Source organism: Triturus cristatus, chromosome 8 (assembly GCF_964204655.1).
Source record: "Triturus cristatus chromosome 8, aTriCri1.1, whole genome shotgun sequence".
Taxonomy (NCBI): Eukaryota; Metazoa; Chordata; class Amphibia; order Caudata; family Salamandridae; genus Triturus; species Triturus cristatus.
This window is the reverse complement of record NC_140591.1, coordinates 1,261,828,287-1,261,841,067: the sequence shown is the minus strand read 5'-3', so window position 1 is coordinate 1,261,841,067 and position 12,781 is coordinate 1,261,828,287.

Genomic DNA, 12,781 nt, shown 5'->3' with positions numbered 1-12,781 from the left:
AAAAGGGATTCAGTGTGCAGTGATGCACATGTAATCAGTCGTCTGACAACTGGTCCACATGTTTGTCGTCAGGTGGGTGGTCTGAACAGCACTTTGCTGCAAAGCTTGTCCAACCAACTGCAGCACATAATGATGCAGCACTGGAACAGACACTCTGGCAAAATAGGTCCTACTTTGTACCTTCCATTTTTGGCAGATGGCTGCCACAAATTCTAAAAATCCCACTCCTTCCACAAGTGAAAAAGGGAGGACGTCCAGCGCTAACATTTTTGCCAGGATGCCATTGTACAAACGTGTGGTTGGGGCATGTAGGACCCCTCCTGCCTAAACCTGGCCATAGTAGTAGCCTGAATTCTCTTCTTTTCTTAGGGCACTGACACAGGCGTCTTTTGAGAAGTAGATGCTAATGGTAGACTCAATGTGCGTTGTGGTGATTGGGCAGTCACTGTATGCCGCGGTGTCTCCATCATCTCACTCTGAGTCTTCTTGTGCCATTGTGAAGTTGCTGAGGTGGGTGATTCTGCTGGTGCACTGCTGGGAACAGGGCTGTTTTGCGTGAAGATGTCACCCACTGCTTCTTCATCATCACCTTCCGCTGCGATCGGACTTGTAGCTGATGTTCCCCGGATCTCCCTACCACCACAACCACGTTCAGCTATTTTTCAAGGTGCTCATCCCCATGATTATGTGGTGTTTATTCTTATGGGTCATCTGGCCTCCAGTACCATAATGTGTACCAGGCTTACGTCGACAAACATTTGTATGGCAAATGGTGCATACTGCAATGTGCTCCCGCTCTTTGCTAACTGTAAAAAAGTCCCAAACTAGGGAGGAGTACGTTTTTTACTGGCCCCCTGCCAATGCCTGAAGATGAACTGGAGGTAGGTGGGCATGTCATTTATTGCCCCTCTGCTTCTCTTGAGGTAAGGGTTGGTGCAGGTCTCTGCTGGGGCTTTGTAAATATGGGAGCTGGTGGTGGTGCTACCTGTGCCACATCCCTCGGAACTGGTTGAATAGTAATGTCAGATTCCTCTGTGTCACCTTCCACCATGTTTACCTCATCATCCTCCTCTTCATCCCCTTCCAAAAGTCTAAGCCTTTCTAGAACTTTTCTTTTCCCTTGCCTCCCCCATTTTCTTCTGGTCTCTGTTGGGATCAACTCCATGCCCCTATCATGATCATTAGAAGTGGTGCTGCTTGAAGAAGATGGTGCTGCAGTACCGTTCCTTTTCCTTGCTGGAGATGTGGGAGCCACTGATTCTAAAAGAGAAGGTTCACCTTCCTGCTTTGAAGGACGCTCAACCTCCCGTTCTGCTCCAACATCAGAAAAATCAATTGCTGCCTGCGGCTGCTGTCCACTTTGCTGTGCTTCCTGAAAAGATTGTGTACTACTTTGCGAAAGGGACAAATCCAATTTAACATTGCTACTCATCGGCGTCAACATGATTGCACTGGCTGTCTCACTGACAGACATGGTCCTGGGCATAGGTTTGGGAGGTGGTGCTGTTGATGGAGGAGAGTTGCTCTCAGTTTGCTCGCCTGAGGCCGGTGCAGCACGCACAACTTTCCTGAAAAAGATTGTGGTTGGCATGCCAGTGGTGGAAATCTGCTTCTTCTGATCCCTACAAGACACTTTCTTGGCAGCGCCTTTCTTTGGGGCCATCTCGAAGCTGTCAGTTGGCAGTGGCACTCAGCTTCACAACAAGCTGAAGAGTTGACTGTGTTGCGTAGTCAGTCACGCGTCACGTCGTGCACAGGCCTTCTGTCTTGCAGTACTGTGGGTGATGTCTCTTTTCTTGTGAACCTAAAAGCAAAAAAGCAATAAAAACATCAGTGAAACATGGCATTGTTGCAGTTCAAGTAGTAGTACAAACAAACAATATTATTCAGTGTGGTTACTATGAACAATTAACAATAGTATACAGTGTTCATTTCTAAAACGGAAAACTACACCAACATGAACTTTCATAGTGACTGTACACTCAGGAAGGATTAGAAAGAGCAACAACAACAACAACATAACAATACAGCTATAACTGTTTGCTTCATGTGCAATGCATCACGTGGGATGTGGCACGCAGGTAGGTGCAGCTGACAAATGCATTGACAATTGAATAATCCTGATACTGCTGTTGGGCACCTATAGCAGACATGGGATTGATTAATGCCAGATGATATAAAAATGTTACAAAAAAATATTTTAAAAAACAATTAAAAAATGTAAAACAAAAATAAGAAAATTATGAATAAGTGACATTATCCTCAAGCATATCATTTGTTGTTATTTATTAAACTGCTATCTCATTGCTCAACCATTCATGCAAGCATATGACAAGCATATGACAAAGGGCCACACTGGCTGGACACACAAAATGGCTTCCTGCCATTGCCACATAGTCCTCAACAACAACAATACAGAGTAAAAAGTCATTGGGAGCAAAGAGAAGACATGCAGGTCTATGGCAAAAGCACACTGGCTACCTACACAAAATGGTCACCGACCAACCACATTGTGAACCAGCAAGCAAGGAGGCATGGCTGCAACATAATGATAGAAGAACAACACATGCAAACCTATGGCAAAAGCACACTGGATGCCTACGCAAAATTGTCACCAGCCACATGGTCATCAAACAATGACCAGCAAGGGAGCATGGCCACAAACAAAGAAGAAATGCAAGCCTATGAGAAAAGCACACCGGCTGGCTACACAAAATGGCTGCCAGCTACATGGCAACAACAACAACAACAATCAGCAAGGGGGCACGGCCACAAACAAAGAAGAAATGCAGGCCTATGGGAAAAGCACACTGGCTGGCTACACAACATGGCTGGCACCCACATGGTCACAACAACAACCAGCAAGGGGAAATGGCCACAAAGAAGAACTGGAGGCCCATGGAGAAAGCACGCTGGCTAAAAATGCTCATAACAACACACGTCCTCGAAATGCAATACCCCACCTAAACACTGTTTGCGTGGAAAAATTTTGAAAACCACAAAAAATCAACATTTTGTATTTTAATCCAATGCCATCTATGGCCTAAATGTTGTTTCAATCCTACAGAAACCACAGAAACAGTTGTTTCATGCACCCATGAATAGTACAGGGCCTACCAGTTGGAGGGCTCACTGACAAGCTAGGCCACATAGTGAATTAATTAAATCAATCAATATTGCAAACTTATTAAAAAAAACATGGAGAAGAAAAAAGAAAATGTACTGAACTATGCAACATTTTTCCTTTACAAAAGAAGATAAATTCCATGAACAAAAAACTTGGCCCCTACTAAAACTGCAGGCCAACCACCACAATAAATAAAAATTTTTAAAAAGTACAAATAAATCCAGGTGTGTGCCCCCAGTCAAACAAACAACACTCTTATACACCAGTTTTTCAACTTACTTGTGATATCTCAAAAACAAAGGGTCTTATTTATGAGGCCTTGCTACAGTTTTGCACTTCCGTTGCATCACTTTTTGTGATGTATCGGCAGCGTAAAACATGCCTCCTGTTGCGCCCTATTTACAAAGTGACGCATCTAAGCAGATGCATCACTTTGTAAACCCCTGTGCTACATTATACCTGCGTCAGGTATAATGTATGCAGGGTGGGCGTTCCCACGTAAGTAAGCCTCATAGAAGTGACGCAGTGAAATCTACGAGATTTCACTGCGCCACTTCAAGGGTGAAATGCATCAATATCTTACGCCTGCCTCACAGCAGGCGTAAGACTGACGCAGGCCCTTTCAAATGGGGCTTGCCCCATGTGAAAGGACACATTGCTGGAGTTGCGTCACTTTTGTGACACACTCTAGCAATGTGTCACTTTTGCACCTACAGATACGTCAGTAATACTGACGTATCTGTAACTCCTTGCGACATGATACGTCATACGGTATATATGACGCATCCATCATGTCGCAAGGAGGGCGCACTGAGAAGTGACGCATCGCTGCTTTCACGCAGCGATGCGTCACTTCTCATAAATGAGACCCAAAGTCCTTAAATCAAATTATATATATGCAGCAGACAAGGAGAATGATCCTTTCAGCTCCAAATCCCAATGAAAAGTGACCAGGAGAGGGACAAAGCACTGGGAGAAGCATGCTGGACAGGAACTGTAAGTTGGAGTCTCTGGGGCACTTCCTTATGGCTTGAAAATAAAGTTTTTTTAAAATGACTTCTCGCACACAAAAAAACAGCTCCAACAACCAGTTTGAGAGGAAAATCCACTCCAAGTGCCTCTCAGCTGCATTCTCAAGCAGAAAAGCTGCTCGACCGCTCCTTTTGATATCATGATCGGCTCTAAGAATGCTAGATTGGTGCCATCGCAGCCAGTAGTCGTGCGACTGAGCACAAAGTCTCACGGGAGCTTTCTAGCGGTGTGTGAAGGCTTGCACACGCTCACAAGCGGCCTGAGAGTGGTGGCGCTTGCAGTTGAGTGCCAAAAGAAAATTTGAGTGCGCAAACTGAAAACAAAATCCACTTCGCGGACGAATGGCGGAATTCAGGAATTCAGAGTTCCCCCGGCAGAGCGCGGAGAGTCCGAATTCCACAACCTCCGCGAGTAGACAGAGTTTACCTCCCAGGGTTAGAGAAAACGAGAAAAACAACAACAAACTTAGACAATCAGGTTTATCACTATGGAGAGTATGGATAATGAATATGTTTTTAAAAGTCTAGGCAAATGTTGGTCTTTACTAACTATGGATGTGGAATTGAGGAAATACCCAATAGAGAAGCCATGTATCACCTATACCTGGGCAACCACTCTAAATCCACTTCTAAGTCATAGTGTGATATTGAAATACATGATTCGAAATAAAGGAACTTAGGAGAGTATCCAGTGCCTCCCTACAATACCAAATTGGTGCCATAAATGTGATACATGTAACTGTTGTAAATATGTGAACGGTAGGACTAGCATATTAACAGATAGTGATAACAAGAAGAGTTATCACATTAATGTTTGATTAATTGAAATTTGAAATACTGTTTATATCTCATCACATGTAGCTGTGGTTTCCAGTATGCAGGTTCTACAACAAGGAAACTTAAAGAAAGATGGAGAGAGCACTTGAGAGCCATTACAATTGGGGACAAACAATATCCTATTGTAACACACCTTAAGGAGAAACATACTACACCTTCTAAGATAACTATTAAGTTTTTAGGAATTAATCAAGTCAGAATTAAGAAAAGAGGTGGCGACTTAGAACATCTATTGATATCCAGAGAAACCATTTAGATAGATAAGCTGAAAACTGTAAAAAACTAAAAAGTCTTGAATATAGAATTGCATACTCTTTTATAAACCATAGTGGGGAAGAAATCATAAATTGATAATATGATAATAAATGAACTCTGAATGTGTATATGGCTCACATAAAGGAAGATGATTACGATTGGGAAGGGTATTACTTCCAGTGGAGAGGGTTTATTTGTAGACTGGTTTCTTTTTTTCTTTTTTTTCCTGTTTGTGAGACCCATTATGTAGCACATTGGCACAGATCCACCATTTGACAAGACTAGAGTTCCATTCTGCTCTTAGCAGGTTGTTTGCATTGAACTTAGCTTTAATGCATTTTTATGACCACAAAACAATGAACAGAAAGTGCTGAGTAAGAATTGAACAAATAGAACTGATGTTGTTATGAGATCCGTCAAGTAGCATGTTGACACTATCATGACTCCACCATTCGGCAGAACTGGAGTTTGATCCTGCCCTTAGTAGGATGCTGGTATTCAACATAGCTTAAAGAAATGTTTAAGATGATTTTTAGATCACAGAACAATGGATAGGGACTGTTGAGTTAGAAATAAACAAATAGAGCCAATGTTTAAATTAATATTGTCATCCTGGAAGATGATGTGAGATCTAAAAGAAAAATAAATCTCTACAGGAATTGTGAATTAATTTCACATGTAGTGCTGACGAAAGATCCTCATTTTGTACGGATTAGATCCGTCATGTAGAATAATTATACTGCTGCGAATCAAAGTTGAAGACTCACCTATGGGTTCGAACACACTAGTGTACTTCGAATTGCAGTTATGTTATTAGAATGCATAGATATTTTATTTCAGTCTTTTACCTAGTTGTTTTACAAAGCATAGTTGATTGAAGTTTTCAAAACCAGGATCATTACTGTTTTTCTAATTTGTACTTTTTTTATTTTGTTCTTTGCTGTAGAATGTAAAGTAAAAGATTATAGTGGGATTGAGGATTGCTGCAGAGCACGGATACTTTAACTTGGCCATTTCTTAATTTATGAGATCAAATTTTGGGACAAGAAATTGTGAGAATAGGGAGAGTTTTTCTTTCATATTCATCAATATGGTATCGGTGCACTACCGCTTGTGGGTGGGATCGCGTGGGATCTTTTTGGTGGAGATATGCAAAGTATAAATAGTGCTGCTAAAATGGCACTGTGTTTTCCAAAGTCTAGCAGATTTGAGAAAGTAAAGCCACCTTTTCCCCTTCTGATAAGCAATCCTATTGACCTTAAGTGTTAATATGGAACAAATAACTAAATTGTATGAGATGGTTCTAAGAAGTCTTGTTTGTATATCTTTTATATTTTCTTATACATTTCTTATATTGGGATAGTTTGTAAAAACAATGGCCTTGGAAAATTACAGTATATAAAACAAGAGGGTTTTAAATTACAATTGGTCAGACACCAAACACGACATTCCTACCTGCTTCCAACCAAAAGTTGTTACTTATTAAATATAATAAGGTAACCCAATCTTATCCTATGAGAGATGTAGGCCTCACAGTAGTGAAAAACAAATTTGAGATGTTTTGACTATCAGGACACGTAAAACTTAAATGTACATGTCCAACTTTTTAAATACACGGCACTCTGCCCTATGGTCTATTTAGGGCATAACCCGGGGGTGACTTATATGTACTAAAAAGGAAGGTTTAGGCCTGGCAAAAGGTTTACTTTGCAGGTCAAAATGGCAGTTTAAAACTGTACACACAGGCTGCAATGGCAGACAGGAAGGCCCACAGCCTGGTTAATTTATCCTATTGACAGCAAACCATATACTTCACTGAAGGTGGGATTTGGAGCAAGTCCCAAATATACATGAATGGCATCATAAATGATGGTGTATTTTAAGGGTTAGAAAAGATGCTTTTCATTGTGTGATCCGCTCATTGTGTACTTTTTGAAAGAATGTATAGAAGTAATTTGTCCAAGATCTTTAAGGACATTGCAGTTCTCCTGGTGTCTTTAAGAGGGGGAATCAACTAGAAAGAAGCATGTTAAACCATACATATCTAAAACTGACATCCTTTGTTTGCTCCTATAGCCAGATCTTTAAATGGGCCTGAGCACACAGGTACTGAGTATCAGCACTTTTGATTTTCCTTGTGAGTACTGGAACTTCTTCAGGCGTGAGGAGAGTACAGGTGCTCACTTGAGCCTGTCCGGTTTTGAGCAAAACAGTCACATAAGCGTGCACCAGCATGCTATTATGACCATTTTCCAGAGAGCAGCAACTGCTTTAAATATGATGCATGACGTCACTCTCGAAGCTGCACAGTGGCGGAAAGGAAGGGAATCCCTGTAAGGGAAGCTGTTGGAGAAGGCTTTTACTTCCTTCTTTGCCAACTGTACCTGTAGTGCCCACATTCCCAGCATAGAGAGGGCCAAAAACGTCCAGTCGGAACCAAGGAAGGTATACCGAATAGGACTGTCAAGGAGGCCATCATGTCCCCTGCAGGTGGCTACCACTCTGTAGCAGGACCAGCCTTTGCCCCAAACTTGAAGTGAGGTGCGGCTGTATAAAGGGAAAAAGGGGTAACAAAACAATCTTAAGGAAGGGAACAGGCACTGACTACAGCTGCCACCATTGTTAGAAAGAAAATACTGGCCAGGTTTGTCTTAACATTTTCTTATTCTGAAAAAGCCAACAGCTTGGAGGTGAGAAATAATTCTTGTAAAATTGTCAGGACTGTTTCATAACATGGCAATTATCTCTCAGATTGTTTTGTTAATCATTCTGAACTGGTTTAGACAGCTCTCAAATATGGTTTAACTAATTTCTTCATCTAGTTGCAGGTTTAGGCTTATGTCTCAGCAAGGAAAAGGTATTGGGTTGGTCTGGTTTTCCCAATATTTTTCCTGGTCTGCATTTAAAAATGCTGAAAAAATGGCCAGATGGCAACTTTGGCACTGGCACACGGGGCTAGCTCCTGTTGAGTGACATAAGGGGAATGACTCCAATCCTCCTGGTGTGGTGAGGTCAAGAGGCTGGCACCCATTCTCCCTGCTGCAGGGAAATCAAAGGGCAGGCTTCCATCACCCCAGGTGCAGTGAGATCAGGTGACTGTTTTTTTTGTCTTTCAGGTGTAGTGAAATGAGAAAACTGGCTCCTATTCTGCCAGGTGTAATGGGATGCTCACCTTAGCAAGGTCAGCAATTTCTGCCGAGATCGGTGTGTGATGTGTAGGTCTCACATTTGAATCCTGGTGAAGATGTTTCGGCAATTAACCCTTCCAAGGTCAATAGACTAGATATCAATTTCGAATCACTGATAAGAATTTTATAGTATACTGTTTTATGTAAGGAGCGATATCAAATAACAGATTTTTGTTTTAGCGTATTGTATTGGCTCTGCGTAGATTTAGGGTAATCCCTCAGTTATCTGCTTAACATGGCACATCGCACACATAGCTAGATTCTGCTGAATACCTCCAATACTTGCTGGACCTCCATGTTCCAAAAAGAAATGTAAAGGTATCTGTTGGACTTGTCATCTTTTGGCGTGTTTCACCTGTCTTTTTGCTTTCTGACCTCCCGGTTTTGAGCCTGTCTTTGCTGGTTTAGTGTCTCTGCGCACTTTCTCACTGCTGTTCAGTGTTAAAGTGCAAATGCTCCTGTTGTAAAGTGTTATTATGGATTGGTGTTTCCATGATTGGCATATTCGATTTACTGGTAAGCCCCTAGTAAAGTGCACTGAGGGTGCCAGGGCCTGTAAATCAAATGCTACTAGTGGGCCTGTAGCACTGATTGTGCCACCCACATGAGTAGCCCTGAAAATGTAACTCACTGTACGGGAAATGTGGGACATGCCCTGATGTGTGGGGAATGTCCTGATAGTGAAATACTGCCAAGTACTTTTTTTCACTATTGCAAGGCTATCTGTCCCATGGGAAAGAATGGGAGTTTTACTTATAACATTTTATAATCCTAACTTCCCATTGGGACAAGATGGGAGATAAAGTTTAGTATATCTGAACTCAGAATGTTAAAGTACATCTTTTAGTGAGGGTGATTTTTACATTTTGGGTTTGAAAATGCCACTTTTAGTAGGTGTTTTCTTGGGGGAGTCCCTCCAGGCGAGGTAGCAGTGGTTTGTCCCCAGAGGAGCTGGAGGACAGAAAAGAGGCTAGGAGGCCTGAGACAGAGCTTGAGAAGCTCAAGATGGAGTCACAGAGGATGGTATTAGACCATGAGTGTGGGTTCAAGGAGCTGGAGTTGAAAAGTAAATCCAGCACTGATGACGACAGCAACTCTTCAGTGCACATCCCCAAGAATGTAGGCAAATAATTCAAGAAGGGGAATGACATACAAAGGTGGTTTCAGGGTTATGAGGCATCTATCCACATGAATGGGGTCCCTGAGAAGAATTGGGGAGGCAGGAGTGTGGCCTCTTTTCCCAGAAGAAGCAAGGGATACTTTAGTAGCTTTGGGTAAGGGGTGTAACCTCACCTATGCTGATATGAAGGAGGCCCTTCTCACCAGGTATGGTCTCACTCCTAAAAAGTACAGGGATCAGTTTAGGTCCAGTAAGAAAATTGAACCTAAACCGGAATGTGTTGATTCGTTTTGCAGGTCACTGGTTGGCTGGGTGAAGGGCAGTAATGTGACAGATTTTCAGGGGCTCTACTATTTGATTGCATGGGAGCACTTGTCTAGTCTATGTTTTGCAGAGCTGCGCCAGCACTTGGTTGATAGTAAGCTGACTGACCCCAGGAAGCTTGCTATGGCAGTGGACCGCTGGGGGAGTACCAGGGTCCACAAGTAAGCATTTGGGGGAGACTCGGCAGAAGAGTGGGGGGAACAAGGGTAAAGCACAGGTGTTCTCTAAAGAACCCCCAAACCAATACCCAGGGTAAAGGTTCCCATCCCCAGGAGACAAGAAAGCAGTGGTTTCTTCAGGAAAGCCTGTAGAAACTGGCCCCTGCAAGTGCTATGCGTGTGAGCAGGTGGGTCACTTGAAGGGGGACCTCAAGTGTCCCAAGAGGGCACAGCCATCCACCGGTTGGCAGACCAAGGGGTTGGCCAGTGTAGCGGGGAGGAGGAGTGCGCACAGGAGGGTGGAGATCCTGCAGAAATGACCCTCATCACACTAGGGGACAGTAGGATGGTTTTAGGAAACCAGGTGCCTGCTAACAGTAAAAAGTAAAGCACTGGGTTGACCATCAATGGGAAAAGGGTAGAGGCTCTCAGAGACACTGGAGCCAGTGTGACCTCAGTCCGGTGTCACCTGGTCTCTGAGGAGCAAGTAGTCCCCGGGGCATTCCACTAAGTAGTTGTTGTGGACAACTCAGAGCGCCAGTGAATGGTGGCGCAGGTTCCCTTTGAATGGGGGGGTTGTGAGCCCTACCATGCCTGTAGATTGTCTGCTAGGTAACGACCTGGAGCAGACCTGGAGCAGTCCTTGTGGAAGGATGTTGGTCTCAGGTCTCACTTGGAGATGCTTGGGTTGCTAGGGTGGACATGTGTGCCCACTCAGTCAATGGCAGCCGGAAAGGGTGATCAGAAGGACCTGGAGCCTGAAACAGTGGCCCAGGTTCCTGCCAAGAGAAAGAGCAGGGGTGCGGGAAACCCACCCCTGAGGTTCCCATGGTCCGGGAGGAGGCTGAACGTGAGGAGGGCGCCCCGGTACCTACAGGGGAGCAGGTAACTGGGGGACTTATCTGAGCTGACCCATTGGGAGCAAGAAGGTGGTCCCACCAGGGAGGAATTCTGCAGGGAGCAGAAAGAATGCCCTTTTCCAGAAGGTTTGCAGCGGCAGGCTGCGAACCAGACAGCTGATGATCAGTCTGGATCACATTGGACCTACTGGGAGAATGGTCTCCTGTACAGCGAGCCTAAGGTCGCTCAGCCTGGGTCAGCTCGTGTGCTGGTGGTACCCCAGTGCTTAAGGACCTTCCTACTGGGTCTGGCTCACAACGTGCCTCCTTTGGCAGGACATTTGGGGTGGGACAAGTTCTTTGACAAGCTTGTCACCCACTTCTTTTGGCCCAAATGCAAAGGCAGTCATATGGACATTTCAGGTCTTGCCAAACTTGCCAGGCAAGTGGTAAGAGTTGGAGGAAGTGTAAGGCTCCTTTCCAACCTTTTCCAGTTGTTGGAACTCATTTTGAAAGGGTTGGGATGGACATTGTGGGGCCACTGGATCCCAAGACAGCCATGGGCAACAGGTACATCCTGGTCAACCAGTGGTTGGCTGGGCTGGAGGATTTCAGTGCTGCCTACCGGCACGACATTGCAGCGTTCAGCTCCAGCTGGGAAGAACACTTTCAACACATCTGGGGAGTGTTGAAGGCTCTGAAGAGGGCAGGCCTCACGGTCAAGGCCAGTAAGTGCCAGATCGGGTAGGGCTCTGTGGTGTACTTTTGACATCAGGTAGGAAGCAGCCAGGTGGTGCCCCTATAGCCCAAGATTGACACTATTCTGGATTGGGAGCCCCCCAAGACCCAGACAGAGGTGAGAGCCTTCTTAGGTCTCACTGGTTACTACAGGAGGTTTGTGAAGGGCTATGGCACAATTATTGCCTCCTTAACAGAGCTGACTCCCAAGAAGCAGACCAAGAAGGTGATCTGGACTGAGTCCTGCCAGAAAGCTTTCGATGCCCTGAAGGCAGCCATGTGCACTGCACCTGTGCTCAAGGCACCCGACTTCTCCAAGGAATTCATCAAGCAGACTGACGCTTCAGAGCATGGTGTGGGAGCGGTGCTCTCACAACTGAATGAAGAGGGCCTGTTGTCTTCCTTAGCAGGAGGCTACTTCCCAGGGAACAGAGGTGGAGTGCCATAGAAAGAGAAACTTTTGCTGTGGTCTGGGCACTGAAGAAGCTAAGACCCTACCTGTTTTGGACTCACCGCAAAGTTCGACAGACCACAGGCCCCTCAGATGGTTGATGCAAATGAGGGGTGAAAACCCAAAACTGTTGAGGTAGTCCATCTCCCTACAGGGAATGGACTTTACGGTGGAACACCACCCTGGCACAGAACGTGCCAACACTGATGGCCTGTCCAGGTTCCCAGGAGGTTGGGTAGCTCTCCCTAGTTTCAGCTGGAGGGGGCATATGTTAGACTTGGCATCTTTTGGCGTGTTTCTCCTGTCTTTTTGCTTTCTGACCTCCTGGTTTTGACTCTGTTTTTGTTGGTTTAGTGTCTCTCTGCACTTTCTCACTGCTGTTCAGTGTTAAAGTGCATGTACTCCAGTTGTAAAGTGTTATTATGGATTGGTGTTTCCATGATTGGCATATTTGATTTACGGATAAGCCCCTAGTAAAGTGCATTGAGTGTGCCAGGGCCTGTAAATCAAATGCATCTAGTGGGCCTGCAGCACTGATTGTCCCATGCACGAGTAGCCCTGAAAATGTAACTCAGGCCCGCCATTGCAGAGCCTGTGTGCAGTCTGGTACTGCCATGTCCAGTTGTCAAGTGCTGCCACTTGCCAGGCCCTAATCTTCCCTTTTCTTACATGTGAATCACCCCTAAGGTAGGCCCAAGGTACCCCTGTGGGCA